This window comes from Oryx dammah, unplaced genomic scaffold (genome assembly GCF_014754425.2).
Source record: "Oryx dammah isolate SB20612 unplaced genomic scaffold, SCBI_Odam_1.1 HiC_scaffold_2, whole genome shotgun sequence".
In the NCBI taxonomy this organism is placed as follows: domain Eukaryota; kingdom Metazoa; phylum Chordata; class Mammalia; order Artiodactyla; family Bovidae; genus Oryx; species Oryx dammah.
The window spans coordinates 56437828-56453985 of record NW_024070186.1 but is presented as its reverse complement, the minus strand read 5'-3'; the positions used below and the strand labels follow the sequence as shown (position 1 = coordinate 56453985).

At 35.1% G+C, this 16158-nt stretch overlaps 1 pseudogene; it reads right to left on the bottom strand.

Moving 5' to 3' along the window:
* Positions 1–712: 712 nt before the first annotated feature.
* Positions 713–13097, bottom strand: LOC120881654 (annotated as a pseudogene).
* Positions 13098–16158: the final 3061 nt, after the last annotated feature.

The following is a 16158-nucleotide window of genomic DNA, read 5'->3' as shown; positions in this document are numbered from 1 at the left end:
TCAATTTGTCCCATCCTTTCCTTCCCCTACTGTGCTATGAGTCTGTTCGCTGTGTCTGTGTCACTATTCCTATCCTGTAAGTAGATTCATCAGTACCATTTTTCTAGATTCCATATATATGTTTTAATATACATTATTTAATTTTTTCTTTCTGACTTATTTCACTCTATATAAAAGGCTCTAGGGAAAAAAAATCGGAGAGAGATGGAAATGATATAACAGTATTTTTTATATTTAAAAATGTTAATAATATAGGAAGAAAGATTTCCATATAATATTAAGAAAACTTAGACACAAAGTCATATATATACACACATATATATGTATATTTTATAGCAATTACATAAATAGAATCTCTCAAATGGACTGACCCTCTAGTAAGCAAAAACTGGTAAAAACTACACTAAAATAATAATTGAGGTTGTTATGTGCTGTAGGATTATGGGCATATTTATTTGTATTTTTTACTCATTTAAAAAGATATTCTGTGTCTTTTAAATATCTGAGATTAAAGCCTATAGCTATAGAATGAGGCAAAAAACAGGGTCAAGACAAAGAGGGCATGGTGCATCCACTTTGATTTTGAAGGTCCAACAACAACAGGACTTATGAGGACTTTATTCCATTCTAGGGAACATGGCATTATAATATCTCTGCACACACAGGGAAACTCCTTGCTGCCAGGGTGTCTTGTCCTCCTCTGCCTCACCTCTCAGCTTTCTGCAAGGCAAGCTGTGGAAAGGTACTATTCCAAATCCTGCTGGAAGGGCTCTTCAAAAATACCTCTACTTCTTCTTCAGCCTCATTTTCTGGAAATACTCCACTTCCTGGACCTTTTGGGTGTGTTCTGCATCCAGTTCAGCTTTGAAGTTTTCAAATTCACTCCTCTTATTTTTCTTGTAATTTTCCAATTATTGAGACTGTTTTTGTTTTATTTTTCTATTGCCCACATAAATCTTCTAGGTTTAGCAGGTGGTTTTCTATCTCTTAAAAACTAGTATCTACATATCTACATAGGGGAGGCTATTTGTCTCACACTCATCTCACATGCTAGCAAAGTAATGCTCAAAATTCTCCATTAAGACTTCAAAAATACATGAACTGAGAACTTCCACATGTTCAAGATGGATTTAGAAAAGGCAGAGGAACCAGAGATCAAATTGCCAACATCTGCTGGATCTTAGAAAAAGCAAGAGAGTTCCAGAAAAACATCCACGTTATTGACTATGCCAAAGCCTTTGACTGTGTGGATCACAAAAAAACTGGAAAATTCTTAAAGATATGGAAATACCAGATCATCTTACCTTCCTCCTGAGAAACCTGTATGCAAGTCAAGAAGCAACAGTTAGAACTGGACATGGAGCAATGGACTGGTTCCAAATTGGGAAAGGAGTATGTTAAGGCTGTATATCATCACCTTGCTTATTTAACTTACATACAGAGTGCACATGTGAAATTCTAGGATGGATGAAACACAAGCTGGAATGAAGATTGCCGGGAGAAATATCACTAACCCGATATGCAGATAGCATCACCCTTATGGCAGGAAGCAAAGAGGAACTAAAGAGCCCTTTGATGACAGTGAAAGAGGAGAGTGAAAACACTGGCTTTTTAAAACTCAACATTCAGAAAACTAACATTGTGGCATGCAGTCCCATCTCATCAAGGCAAGTGGATGTGGAAACAATGGGAACAGTGACAGACATTATTTTCTTGGGCTCCAGAATTACTGCAGATGGTGACTGCAGCCATGAAATTAAGAGATGCTTGCCTCTTGGAAGAAAAGCTATGACCAACCTAGATAGCAAATTGAAAAGCAGAGACATTACATTGCCAATAAAGGTCTGTCTAGTCAAAGCTATGATTTTTCCAGTAGTCATGTAAGGATGTGAGAGTTGGACTATAAAGAGAGCTGAGTGCCAAAGAATTGATGCTTTTGAACTGTGGTGTTAGAGAAGACTCTTGAGAGTCCCTTGGACCGCATGGAGATCCAACCAATCCATCCTAAAGGAAATAAGCCCTGAATATTCATTGGAAAGGCTGATGCTAAAGCTGAAGCAACAATACTTTGGCCACCTGATGTGAAGAAATGACTTTTTGGAAAAGACCCTGATGCCAGGAAAGATGGAGGCCAAGAGGAGAAGGGGATGACAGAGGATGAGATGGATGGATGGCATCACTGACTCAACGGACATGAGTTTGAACAAGCTCCATGGGTTAGTGATGGACAGGGAAGCCTTGTGTGTTGCAGTCCATGGGGTCACAAGGGTCAGATGTGACTGAGCGACTGAAATGAACTCAAATAGGGGAGATCTGCTGTCATAAATTCTAAACCTGGTATTAAATCTGGAAGTTGCTGAAGCTACAACTCTAACTCTCTTGAGCCTGTCTTTTACTCCCAGTGTGCTGAAAGTATAACCACCTTGCTATCCACTAGCTCTTTAGCACCAGCACATTCTTTGGTTTTGCTGTGAAGTACAGCTATTGTATCTTCATGTGTATGTTCAGTTCATCAGTCATGTCAGACTCTGCAATCTCATGGAATGTAGCCTGCCAGGCTCCTCCTGTTCATGACATTCTCTGTGCAAGAACACTGAAAAGAATTGTCATTTCCTCCTCCAAGGGATCTTTGACCGAGGGATCAAACCTGTATCTCCTCCGGCTCCTGCACTGGCAGAAGGATTTTTTACCACTGACCCACCTGGTGGCTCAGACAGTAAAGCGTCTGCTTGCAAAGCAGGAAACCCGGGTTTGATCCCTGAGTTGGGAAGATCCCCTGGAGAAGGAAATGACAACCCACTCCAGTACTCTTGCCTGGAAAATTCCATGAATGGAGAAGCCTGGTAGGCTACAGTCCATGGGGGCGCAGAGAGTCAGACACGACTGAGCGACTTCACTTTCACCTGAGAAGACCACGTGTATCTTCATACCTGCTACTTTGGCAAATGTGGAATATTTTGGGGCTGTTGTTGTTGTTGTTGTTTTGCAGTTGTTGGAAAGCTTTCTGAATTATAATAATTTATAATTATTATAAATAATAATTAAGAAGAATTATAGAAAGATTGTTATAAGCTAATTCAAGACTTTATCCAATTTTTAAAATCCTAATATACTACTATTCTCAATGACATATTTTAATATTTTAAACAAACTAGGCAGTTTAACTTATGCAAGCTCTGATATTTGATAAAGTATTCCTAGTTCTCCTTTATCTTCTTTATTTTCATCATGCTTAGATTCCAGTGCAGTATTGCTTATACCTCTTAGAACACTCTCATTTTGATATTCTGCCTATTCAAAGTTCTCTTAATGAGATAAAGAAATATTCTAACAATAAACACTTTGCTTTGTAAAATGCAATTATCTTCCTTTTCTGGAGGACTTCATGATTTGGAATTCTTTCTAAAATCTGGCACCTTTGTTTCATTCATAATATTATTATAGAATTTCCAAGTACCTTAAAGATAATGGAAGATTTTTGAATTTAAATTTCTGCACACTATCCAGGGGAAAAATTGAAGATAAATAACGTTAGATAAGAAAATCTTGCATAGTTAATATTAACAGAATAGCATCCACAGAGACTACTATATGCCTTAAATTTACTTAAATGGTACAGAACCACCCAAGTCCACAGAGTGTGTTTAATGCCTGTACTTAAGTGGAGCCCAAACCTGAATGGAGGGTCACAGGCAGTTGTGATCATCATAGGAGAGTACTATAGGGTTTAGTAGAGATGGCCACAGATAACCTCTGTGTGTGTGTGTGTGTGTGTGTGTGTGTATGAGTGCACACACACACACACTCAGTCATGACAACTCTCTGTGACCCTATGGACTGCAGCCCACCAGGCTCCTCTGTAACATCTAATATTCACATTCAGAAACGGAGGGTCCTAACCATGGTAAGAAAACACAAAGAACATTTAATAGGGAATTAAATTAAATTATTAAACATTTAATAGGGACTTTCAATTATGTTATAACAAAGATGGCGCTGTCACACAAGCCACAACTCTGAAGGCAATGAAGGATCTTTGGGAAGGGACTCTTTGGAGGCTTAATTGTGAAGAGATATAAAGAGATGGCTGAAAATCAAACTTTACTGAAATTAGAAAATAGTAAAGTATCAAAATGTGTTAGAACAGAAGAGATTCCATCAATTTCCATTTGTTGAAAAAATCACTATAGAAACAGGAATGGTTGATGTTCCTTCATTAAGAAATGAAAGTGAAAATGAAGTTGCTCAGTCAGTCGTGTCTGACTCTGTGACCCCATGGACTGTAGCCTACCACACTCTTCCGTCCATGGGATTTTCCAGGTAAGAGTACTGGAGTGGGTTGCCATTTCCGGGAGCCACCAAAGGTCACCTTTACAGAAGTTTTCTTTCGTTAGTTCCAGAAAAACTCAATGATAAAACATCAATAAACTATGAATGCTGAATCCATCAAATTTACCATAAGAATAAAAGAAAACATAAACATAATATTTTTAAGTAAAAAATTTCTCTAAACTAAGCTAACAAAAGTGTAAGATAGCATTCTGACATGAATTAAATGTAACTCAACAGCATTTGAAGAATTGAAGTAACACAAAAAATCAGAAATATAAAGAATCTGATCACAAATGGACAAATAAAGGAGAATATAAAATAAGAACTGAATGAATTAATCAAAGAAATGAGAATAAACAACTATAATATATGAAATGAAGGCTAAATGACAAAGATTGCCAAAAGAGAATATATCCAATCTAAAACATAATATGGGATTTAGAAAATAAAACTGAAATAAAGCCCCAAAATGTCTAAAAAGGTAAAAGTGATGAGAAAGAACTGTGTGTGTGTCTGTATTCAAGAAATACAGCAAACTAGATGAATTTTTATAAGAATATTCTATCTATATATTTTAAAGAATTATAGAATTAAAATATCATTATTTTTCTATACTGAGTACTAATTGATCAACAATGGTTATTATTATGACAAAACAAAAGACAGTTATGCTTTATGAATTTCTTTGTGGAAGAACACTGCTGACTTTATGCTGTAATAGTCCAAAAGGGAAAAGTCTTCTAGAAATAACTAGAATTTACAAGATGTAAAGAAGGCAGAGAGGTATGTTAAATCATACTATGGGGATGAAATCAGCATTATGCAGACAGTGGGAAACTCTTACGACACGTATCTGTATCCTCAACAAATAAATTGTAAGAGGAGGGCGAGATGAGAGACAGAAGTAGAGGTTGGTTACAGATAAAAGAGACTTTAAGAGACAAAGCACCTAATATGAAGATCCTATTTGGATTATGATTCAAAGACAATATCATCCAACTGAAAAGTTGAATACTGAAGCAATATTTGGTGGTAGTAAGTAAGTATTGTTAATTTTAAGTATGATCATGTTGCTAACTTGATGTTACTTTCTGAAATCTTTTTTTTTTCTTATAGAGATTGGACTGCCTACCTATGCTATTCTTTTTCAGTTCGTGAAGTTAAAATGGAACCATAAGGTCTGCCAAAGGTGAAAACAAAAGGCTTCCTGCTAGAATCTTTAAAGTCTCTCAAGTTCTGTTTTTCTCAAAGTTGGCACACAGTTCTCTGGCCTTTGGAGCCCTTAGGTCTCATCCTTGTGATCCTTCCTCCTTCGTGTTTCATTCCACATAATTCTCTTATGGGCTATCACCAAAAGAAAATTTACAGTCTCAAAATTCACTCCATGTAGAGCTCTAGCACAGCTTAATTATCAAAATCAAATTACAAGTTAGCTAGGGGTTTTATGGTTTCCTTTGTGAATTTTAACACTAAACATTTTATCTCTACCTCTATGAGCTTGAAGAGCTTATGGGAAAGATACTATAAAATTAAGGAAAAATGAAAGTTGCATAAGAATAAAAACTTAAACATATTTCTACAAGTATAGGTTTTATATTGATATTCAAAATATAAAATGAACATTTTAGAAAATATTAGAATACATAATTAGAAAAAAGAAAAAATCAGCAAAGTTCATTATCTTATCATGTATATATGATAATAGCCAATTGGTTAGAACATATTTTAAAATTTCTGCTTCTGTATACTTTTGTTTTTCTCAAAAAAGCCTGTATTGTACTTTTATAATAAGAACATGGAAACTTGTCAAGACCTTTAATTAAAAAATTTAAAAATCTATGATGCCATATTTGTTAATGTTAATGCTATATTTGTTATAATATAAAATATGAAGTGCAACTCAAAGTAGCAATTTATATCTCCTCATAATTAATCTTATAATAAGATATGCCTTGAAGTTTTCATCAATGATAAAAGTGAACTCAGTTCAGTTCAGTTCAGTTGCTCAATCATGTCTGACTCTCTGCGACCCCATGGACTGAAGCAGGCCAGGCCTCCCTGTCCATCACTGACTCACAGAATTTACCCAAACTCATGTTCATTGAGTCAGTAATGCCATCCAACCATCTTATCCTCTGTCATCTGCTGCTCCTCTTGCCTTCAATCTTTCCCAGCATCAAGGTCTTTTCAAATGAGTCAGCTCTTCACATCAGGTATCCAAAGTATTGGAGTTTCAGCTTCAATATCAGTCCTTCCAATGAACATTCAGTACTGATCTCCTTTTGGATGGACTGGTTGGATCTCCTTGCATCCAAGGGGCTCTCAAGAGTCTTCTCCAACACCACAATTCAAAAGCACATTTTCTTTGATGCTCAGTTTTCTTTATAGTCCAACTCTCACATCCATACATGACTACTGGAAAAACCACAGCCTTAACTAGATGTACCTTTGTTGGCAAAGTAATGTCTCTGCTTTTTAGTATGCTTTTCTAGGTTGGTCATAACTTTCCTTCCAAGGAGTAAGCGTCTTTTAATTTCATGGCTGCAGTCACCATCTACAATGATTTTGGAGCACCCCAAAATAAAATCTGCCACTGTTTCCACTATTTCCCCATCTATTTGCCATGAAGTGATGGGACCAAATGCCATGATCTTAACTTTCTGAGTGTTGAGTTTTAAGCCAACTTTTTCACTCTCCTCTTTTACTTTCATAAAGAGGCTCTTTAGTTCTTCTTCACTCTCTGCCATAAGGGTGCTGTCATCTGCATATCTGAAGTTATTGCTGTTTCTCCTGGCAATCTTGATTCTAGCTTTTGCTTCATCCAGCCCAGCATTTCTCATGATGTACTCTGTATATAAGTTAAATAAGCAGGGTGACAATATACAGCCTTGATGTACTCCTTTTCCTATTTGGAACCAGTCTGTTGTTCCATGTCCAGTTCTAACTGTTGTTTCCTGACCTGCATACAGATTTCTCAAGAGGCAGGTCAAGTGAATTAATGGATTAATAATTCAAAAGATATTATTACCTTCTGCTGCAAGCTAGAACCATCACTGCAAAAATGACTAGAGAGAGAAAAATCCTTAAGGTCTGTTGAATTTTTCTTTTCAGTTGCCCGATCTACTAATATGTTCAAGAAAAATGGATTCTCCTTATTTTGAGAATGCAAATAGTTACATTATAGAATATGAAGAATTTGGAAAATGCTATACTTCATATAATTTGGAATTACTGTTTTGGTTATTTTATTTGTATGTCCTCTCCAGAAATGCAGAGCTCCTCAATATTATTTCATTATTTACATCTACTGGCTTTTTAAAATGTTGGTATAAAGTAGAACATGCACAACAGCAAATTTTCATTACATAATTAAGACACACAAAAGGCACACAATTATATATCCCAAAATATTTGTCAATTTTAACGTTTCTTTTCTTCAAGAAATAAAATACTAACATTTTGCTACATGGAAATAGGAAACAACAAGAAAAAAGAAGTTCATATGAATGTTATTTAACCTTTTTGTTTATTTCATATTGTGTCTGCTTAAAAAAATGTTTAAAAGGCAAGCATTTCCATCTGCTTAGTCAAGCAATAATAAAAGTCATTATTTTTTCTAAAAAATATCAGAGATAACCCTATTACCATCTTCCATAAATTACAAATAATCTATAGAATAATAGACTGGAAGTGAAAATTTCTTGGGTTCAAATATCAGCTTCATCAGTAAATAGAGCTTTGCTTTGGGGCAAGTCAAGCCCCATACTTTTTTCATATCTAAAATAGGATAATAACATAGGGTTATGATGAAGATAGAAATGACTAATGTTAGACACAAAAAAGCACTATATAAGATCTAGTCATCATTCATGGTTATTGCTATTTGTGTCTAACAGTCATTTCTCTGATGCTGGGAGGGATTGGGGGTAGGAGAAGGGGACGACAGAGGATGAGATGGCTGGATGGCATCACCGATTCGATGGACGTGAGTTTGAGTGAACTCCGGGAGTTGGTGATGGACAGGGAGACCTGGTGTGCTGCGATTCATGGGGTCGCAAAGAGTCAGACACAAGTGAACGACTGAACTGAACTGAACTGAACTGATTATTATTTTGCTGATAATACTATATTTACTACTAATAATAATGTTAGAAACACTTAAGGTACAATTTTTTGAATTTTATTTGCAACAAAAACTCAGTAACATCTTCTGACAGTCCATGGCAGAATGTTAATTCTAATTTTCTGATCATGAAATCATTTCTACTGTAGAACTGACATCTCTTAGTGATTTTAGAAGAGAAGAAAGGTGCTAGGATATAGAGGCATTTATTATCTGCAGACTATTATGTGAAAATTTCTAAGCATGTTATTGAATTTTGCAAGATTTGAGAGATAATTATGTTTTATTCATATTGATAGATGCTGAAGCCAAATTATACTCTCTACATTATTTGGCAGTGAACACTGCTTTTCTGTAGAAAAAGGAAAATTCAATCTTTGACCCACTATATCATAATTAAACCATTCTTTAGACACATCACAAAGTAGCTCTACATGTTTATGTTTCTGATATTGAAGTGATGCTAATTGTCAATTATCTATTTGGAGAAAATGTAGGAATATGGGTTGAGTGACATAGTTTGCCTTATTCACAGGGTTTTTCATGAGGGTCCAAGGAAGTTTTTGGAAATGTGTTTTGAACTGTGAGAATATAAGCCACTGGAGCACTGCACAGCTTTGAGAATGTTGTGGTCATTATGTCTCAGTGTGTGCCTTTTCTTTGTCATTCTTGTTGTTGTTTTACAAATTGGAGTAGAATTTCTAAAAATTCAAGCTGGGAGTCACATATATCCAAGAAGATATATTTTTTTTCTTTTATCTTTACAATATAATCTATAAAGGATTTTTTATAATGCTGTGTTAAACATTGTTTTGTCATACATTCCTTTTTATGTTTTAATATACTATAAGCATTCAATAATGGTCCTTGGGAAAAATTTTTTTTTAATCAAACATGTTACTAACTACTTCAATAATAATTATTTTAAAAGAAATATATGCTCATTTTGATTTTACATAATTTTTTCAAAGATACTTCTTTTGGACATCATGAATTTACTATAAATAATGACACTGTCATCAACACAGAATTGGTAGACACAGTTGCTAACAGTTTCTCAAACTTTATGTCAGTCATCTAGGCACTTGCATTATGCCATTTTACTTTCATGAAAATCTCTTAAGGTGACTTGTATTATCTCTGTTTTACAGTTATCAAGTTGAGATTCAAGAGGTTAGTTAATTTGAACAATATGTAAAATTTAAAAATACAAACTAAGGTCTTGAACATGAGCCAAAGTTCAAACATAAATGTTTGACTTCAAGACCCATGCACCACTATGAGAGGTAAAGTCTTGCTGAATTATGATTACCATACAAAATATCCAATAAGTTCAGTTTAGCAGGAATTCTCTTTATTTCTGTTCTATGAGTATCTTTTTCAAAATATACATCAGCGTTCAGTATTCCAAGAATTAAATCAATGACTGTGAATTCTTAACCACTGTATCCTAGTTCCTGGCACATTATCAGTATCATAAAACATTTGAATAATGCTTACTGTAGCCTGCTGCTGCTGCTGCTAAGTTGCTTCAGTAGTGTCCGACTCTGTGCAACCCCATAGACAGAAGCCCCCAGACTCCCCCATCCCTGGGAATCTCCAGGCAAGAACACTGGAGTGGGTTTCCATTTCCTTCTCCAATACATGAAAGTGAAAAGTGAAAGTGAAGTCGCTCAGTCGTGTCTGACTGTTAGAGACCCCATGGACTGCAGCCCACCAGGCCCCTCCGCCCATGGGATTTTCCAGGCAAGAGTACTGGAGTTGGGTGCCACTGCCTTCTCCATACTGTATCCTAGGCACTGTTAAAAAATTGTATATCTCCTTTTCCCTGAAAATTACACTCACTTTCATTTTATAGAATAAACTGCATTCACCGTTACTTGGCCCAATTTCATAGAATTTGATTTTTAGCTCTAAAAATGCACATCAAGACACAGGTACTAACTTTGACTTAACATATTTCTTCATAAATTACATTCAAATCATATATTAGGTGACTATATATTTTACATGTGAGCTGAAACATTTTTGAGTGAAATGGGTACTAATAATATATGCAACAGAAGAAGAATGTGGACTCTCCCAGCAAACAAGTCAACCCATGACTAAGGAATCAAGTTCTCACTAGTAGCAAATGCTAGCTGAACTTCTCTTTTTATTTTGTTGTTATACGAATATCTTTAAATATATATGCTAATTTTCAGCATTTCAGAAGTTAAATCATTAATTGGTACCCACTGTTACATTTTAAGAAAATCACCAAGATCATATTTTCAGCTGTAGGCTTATACATAAAGGAATCACTAGAGCATTAAATATCAGCCTGTAATAAACTGAAGAAAACATGATATTCAGCAAGTTCATTTTACAGATGAGGAGATCTCAACACAAAGCTGCATGAGATAGACCCTGTAACTTTGCATTACATCCCATATTCTCCTAGGGATTCTGTCAAAACAAAGCACCGAAAAGTAGCTCAACATGCTCACGTTTTGATTTAGTATGCAAATCATTCAAGGAAGCTTAAATTTATTAGTAGGTTTTATGAATTAAATTTCAGAAATATCATAGGTTTTTATTAATAGAATGTTTGCACTATAATGTTAAACTTCTTAAGCCTTTTTATTTCTCTAGGTTTCCTTCTGAAAAAAAAAAAAAAAAAAGATGATTGTGAATTTTTCACCACTGTACGTGGTGTCTGGCACGTTGTTCCCATCACCATCATCATCATCACCACCACCACCACCACCACCATTTGAATAATTCTTACTCTATTTCTTTGGGCGTTGGATAGATTATTACATTTTATTCCCACAATCAGGTCAGAACTATTATTATCATACTTAGATTAGACACAAAGAATCTGAGGTAGAAAGAGGCTAAGTTACTTGAGCATACACAGGTGAAAAGTAGCAAAATCAGTATTTTAACACAGAATTTAGTTCTTCAGCCTGCATTCTTTACCATTATACCATATTGCTTTCAATATATGTTCCATTAATTATGAATTCATTATCTCATCTGATTTTTAATATCCCAGACAGGTATTCAAAACAGATACTCTATTCTCAAAATTATAGAAAAGAATAATCAAACTCAAAACATTCAAGTGCTTTTTCCAAGCTTATTAAAGGTGGCATCCAGAAACGGGGGAAACCTAAAGTTAATTCTAGTCCTTTTTCAATATCATCTTAAATTAACAGGTTGGGATACATTGGAAGAAAAAATGGGCTATACTGAAGACCGATTCTAAATTTAAATTCATATTTTTCTAAGATTAAATAGATATCAAGATATCTTTAATATCAGGTCATAAGTTGGAAGACACAAGAAGAAATGGAGACACAAAAGCAAGGCAAATAATAATTTTGCAAATGTCTCAAATAAACTAATTGCACAGAGTATTTCAAAGGCTTAGCAAGAGCTATTCTATTAGGTGAGCATGATTCATGTCCACCCACATATATAACTCCTCCATAGTACTTCTTACAGCATATGTTTTGTGTTTCCTGCTTTAAATGTCCATTTTTAAAGAATCATTAAATTAAAAGGAGCGTGTGCTGGGAAATTCATGATAAGATGAATACTTAATATAGTTTTTGCTTTACATTCTTTTTTCTCTTAAACTCGAATAAATTGGAAGTCTATATGAGTAATGTCTGTAGCCTTATTGTTCTTATATATTCTTCAAGCATTGTGTTGCAGAATAAAAATCTTAATCACCTCCCTGGGGCCCCTGAGATTTCAATTACTTCACCTAAAACTAATTCCCCCCAAAGGGGTATTCTGATTACCTAATTGCCATTAGGATCAGAAGACATAGTACAAAATAGAGCTTTATAAAATTAAAAAAAAAATTAAAATATAAAGCAAATTGTTGCAAATCATATAATACATGATTATTAAGTATAAAAGGCTCTCTATATAGTTATCTTCCTCATTTTATGATGTATATATGGTGTCTGGAATTGTAATATAATTTTGAAAAGGAAAGAAAGGCTAGGATAATATAATGAGTTAGAGTATGTAAACCTGTTTTCTGAGACTTGTTTTTAACCTACCTACTCATTTCCAATTCAGTTCTTGTTTTAATATCATTCTCAGACATTAAGTCATGTCCAACTCTTTTGTGACTCCATGGACTGTAGCTTGCTGGGCTACTCTGTCCCTGCATTTTTCCAGGCAAGAATACTGGATTGGGTTGCCATTTCCTACTCCAGTGGATTTTCCTGATCCAGGAATCGAACTTACATCTTTTTCTTCTCCTGCATTGGCAGGTAGATTCTTTACTACCTCACCACCTGGGAAACTTTCTGATCTCACAGTGTCTTGGACATTATTATCTAGAATCACAGTGTATAGTGTTATGTAAAGTCACATGGGCAGGAATCCCCCATCAAATGTCTCTTCCCAACTGCAAACTAGGTACTGTAAAATGCAAATTGAATTATTTTATTTCCATGCTTAAAATCATTCAGTGGTCTCTGTTAAGTACAAAAATAGATCTTATACTAGAAATGGAATAAAATATTGCTTATGATTAACTTCGTCTTACCTTTGAAATCTTTACCCCATTGTTTTCTTTCTCATTTCTTAAAATAGAATAGTATTTGGCTCCATCCACTTCCAGAACATACTGCATTGTATAATGCCTTCAGGTTTATAATCTTGTTTTCATCTGTCTGGAATGTACCCTTCCTCAGTATATCCTATACCTCTGTCAAGATTCAGTTAAAGAACGACAACAACAAAATGTTCACAGTATAACTAACCCAGAATAACCTTATACACCCTTTTTAGGGGGAGTCACTCAAATTGTATTTTTTTGTTGTTTTTGCATCAATACACAGTCAATCAGATGTTCTTATTTGTGTGATTATTCTTTGCTGCTAATTGCACTGAAGTATCACCTTGCTTACCAGTTAGACTTAACTCCACTTTTTCATTCTATTTACACTCATTTGATTCTAGACATTTCTTTCATTCTCTTTTCTCTTGAATAAGCTGGCATTTTTTCAGGGTCTACACTCATCTATTGCCAGGATACATGATACCTTGAATAACCAGCCTCGGCTCTGAGCTACATTGAGGAGAAATATTAGAGATCCCCACCTGTGAGTCACGTTTAATTTATGTACAATAAACTGTCCATTATAAAATTGTACAATTTTGTGTTTCAAAAATGTATTTATAACATATTAACATCATCATTTTATTCAAAGTCCTAAACAATTCTCTCAAACCCTGCTGCTGCTGCTGCCAAGTCGCCTAAGTTGTATCCAACTCTATGCGACCCCATAGACAGCAGCCCACCAGGTTGTCCCTGGGATTCTCCAGGCAAGAACACTAAAGTGGGTTGCCATTTCCTTCTCCAATGCATGAAAGTGAAAAGTTAAAGTTGCTCAGTTGTGTCCGACTCTTTGCCACCCCATGGACTATACATTCTATGGAATTCTCCAGGCCAGAACTGGTGTGGGTAGCCTTTCCTTTCTCCTGGGGATCTTCCCAACCAAGGGGTCAAACCCAGGCCTCCCACATTGCAGGCAGATTCTTTAACATTTGAGCTACTCAGGAAGCCCAATTATAAGAAAATTTCTGAATATGCGCATCTCACTCTGTTGAATATGTGCTTTCAATTCTTCATGATAGTGAATTGACAAACATATTTCCAAATTGGTTTACAATGTGTCTTGGTGTATGTTACAGTGCAAGATAGTATTATTAAATAGCCAGGACCCAAATATTGGCTATTCATATGGTACTTCTATAGCAAAGAGCAAAGCATCTTCTATAGCAAAAAGCAAAGCATCTGTATCCTACTTCTCTCATCCTTAAAATGCAGATTAAAAACATAAACCTATTCAAAGGTTACTATGAGCAAAAATAGTAAAGAGCAAAAATAGTAATAAGCACAATGTGTAAAATATAGTTTTTGGAAACACTAAATCTTCCAAATTGCATTATCATTATAATGATCAATTTCATGATTTAATAGATTATGGAAAAGAAACCTTTAACTAATTTGCCTTCAAATGACAACATACAGCATAGTACAGATAAAGCCTCTGTGAATTGATATATACAAATAAGGCAAAATTATCTATAAGTGAAAATGTTGGTTTGTCTCATTTATCTTAGTTTCTATAAAGTAATGTGTAATTTGTAAATTCTGTTATTTGGGGTCATATGGATGAGACTGGCTGCAACAATAAATTGAAATAATTTCCACCCAATCTGCTGTAGGTTTCTGTGTATTTGTGTGATAATTTCCTCTAATATGATAAAAATATTTCGTTGAATTTCAAGAAGATAATTAAAAATTTTTATTATAGTAATTCTTACCTTGTGGTTTTTTCTGTGCCACCTTATGGAATAACTTGAATGAAACTTTTAGATAAGTCAATACATAAGTAACAGTGAATGTGATAAGAAGAACTGTACAAAACTGAAATAAACAAACATTTCTCCAAAGAAGACATAAAGATGGCTAACAAACACATGAAAAGATGCTCAGTATCACTCATTATCAGAGAAATGCAAATCAAAACCACAATGAGGTACCATCTCATGCCAGTCAGAATGGCTGCTATCCAAAAATCTACAAGCAATAAATGCACGAAAGGGTGTGGAAAAAAGGGAAAGCTTTTACACTGTTGGTGGAAATGCAAACTAGTACAGCCACTATGGAGAACAGTGTGGAAATTCCTTAAAAAACAGGAAATAGAACTGCCATATGACCCAACAATCCCACTGCTGGGCATACACACTGAGTAAACCAGAATTGAAAGAGACATGTATGCCCCATTGTTCATCGCTGCACTGTTTATAATAGCCAGGACATGGAAACAACATAGATATCCATCAGCAGATGAATAAATAAGAAAGCTGTGGTGCATATATACAATGGAGTATTACTCAGCCATTAAAAAGTATACATTTGAATCAGTTCTAATGAGGTGGATGAAACTGGAGCCTATTATACAGTGTGCAGTAGGCCAGAAAGAAAAACACCAATACAGTATACTAATGCATATATATGGAATTTAGAAAGATGTTAACAATAACCCTATATGCGAGACAGCAAAAGAGACACAGAGGTATAGAACAGTCTGTTGGACTCTGGGAGACGGTGAGGATGGGATGATCAGAGAGAATAGCAATGAAACATGTATACTATCATATGTGAAACAGAACACCAGTCCAGGTTTGATACATGAGATAGGGTGCTCAGGGCTGGTACACTGGGATGACCCAGAGAGATGGGATGGGAAGGGAGAGGGGTCCAGGATGGGGAACACATGTACACCCATGACTGATTCATGTCAATGTATGGTGAAAAACCACTATAATATTGTAAAATAATTAGCCTACAAGTAGAATAAATAAATTTAAAAAAAAATTTTCATACCCAGATAATCACAATGGTGTGGTCACTCACCTAAAGCCGGATATCCTGGAATGTGAAGTAAAGTGGGCCTTAGAAAGCATCACTAAGAATAAAGCTAGTGGAGGTAATGGAATTTCAGTTGAGCTATTTCAAATCCTGAAAGATGATGCTATGAAAGTGCTGCACTCAACATGCCAGCAAATTTGGAAAACTCAGCAGTGGCCACAGGACTGCAAAAGGTCAGTTTTCATTCCAATCCCAAAGAAAGCCAATGCCAAAGAATGCTCAAACTACCACACAATTGCACTCATCTCAC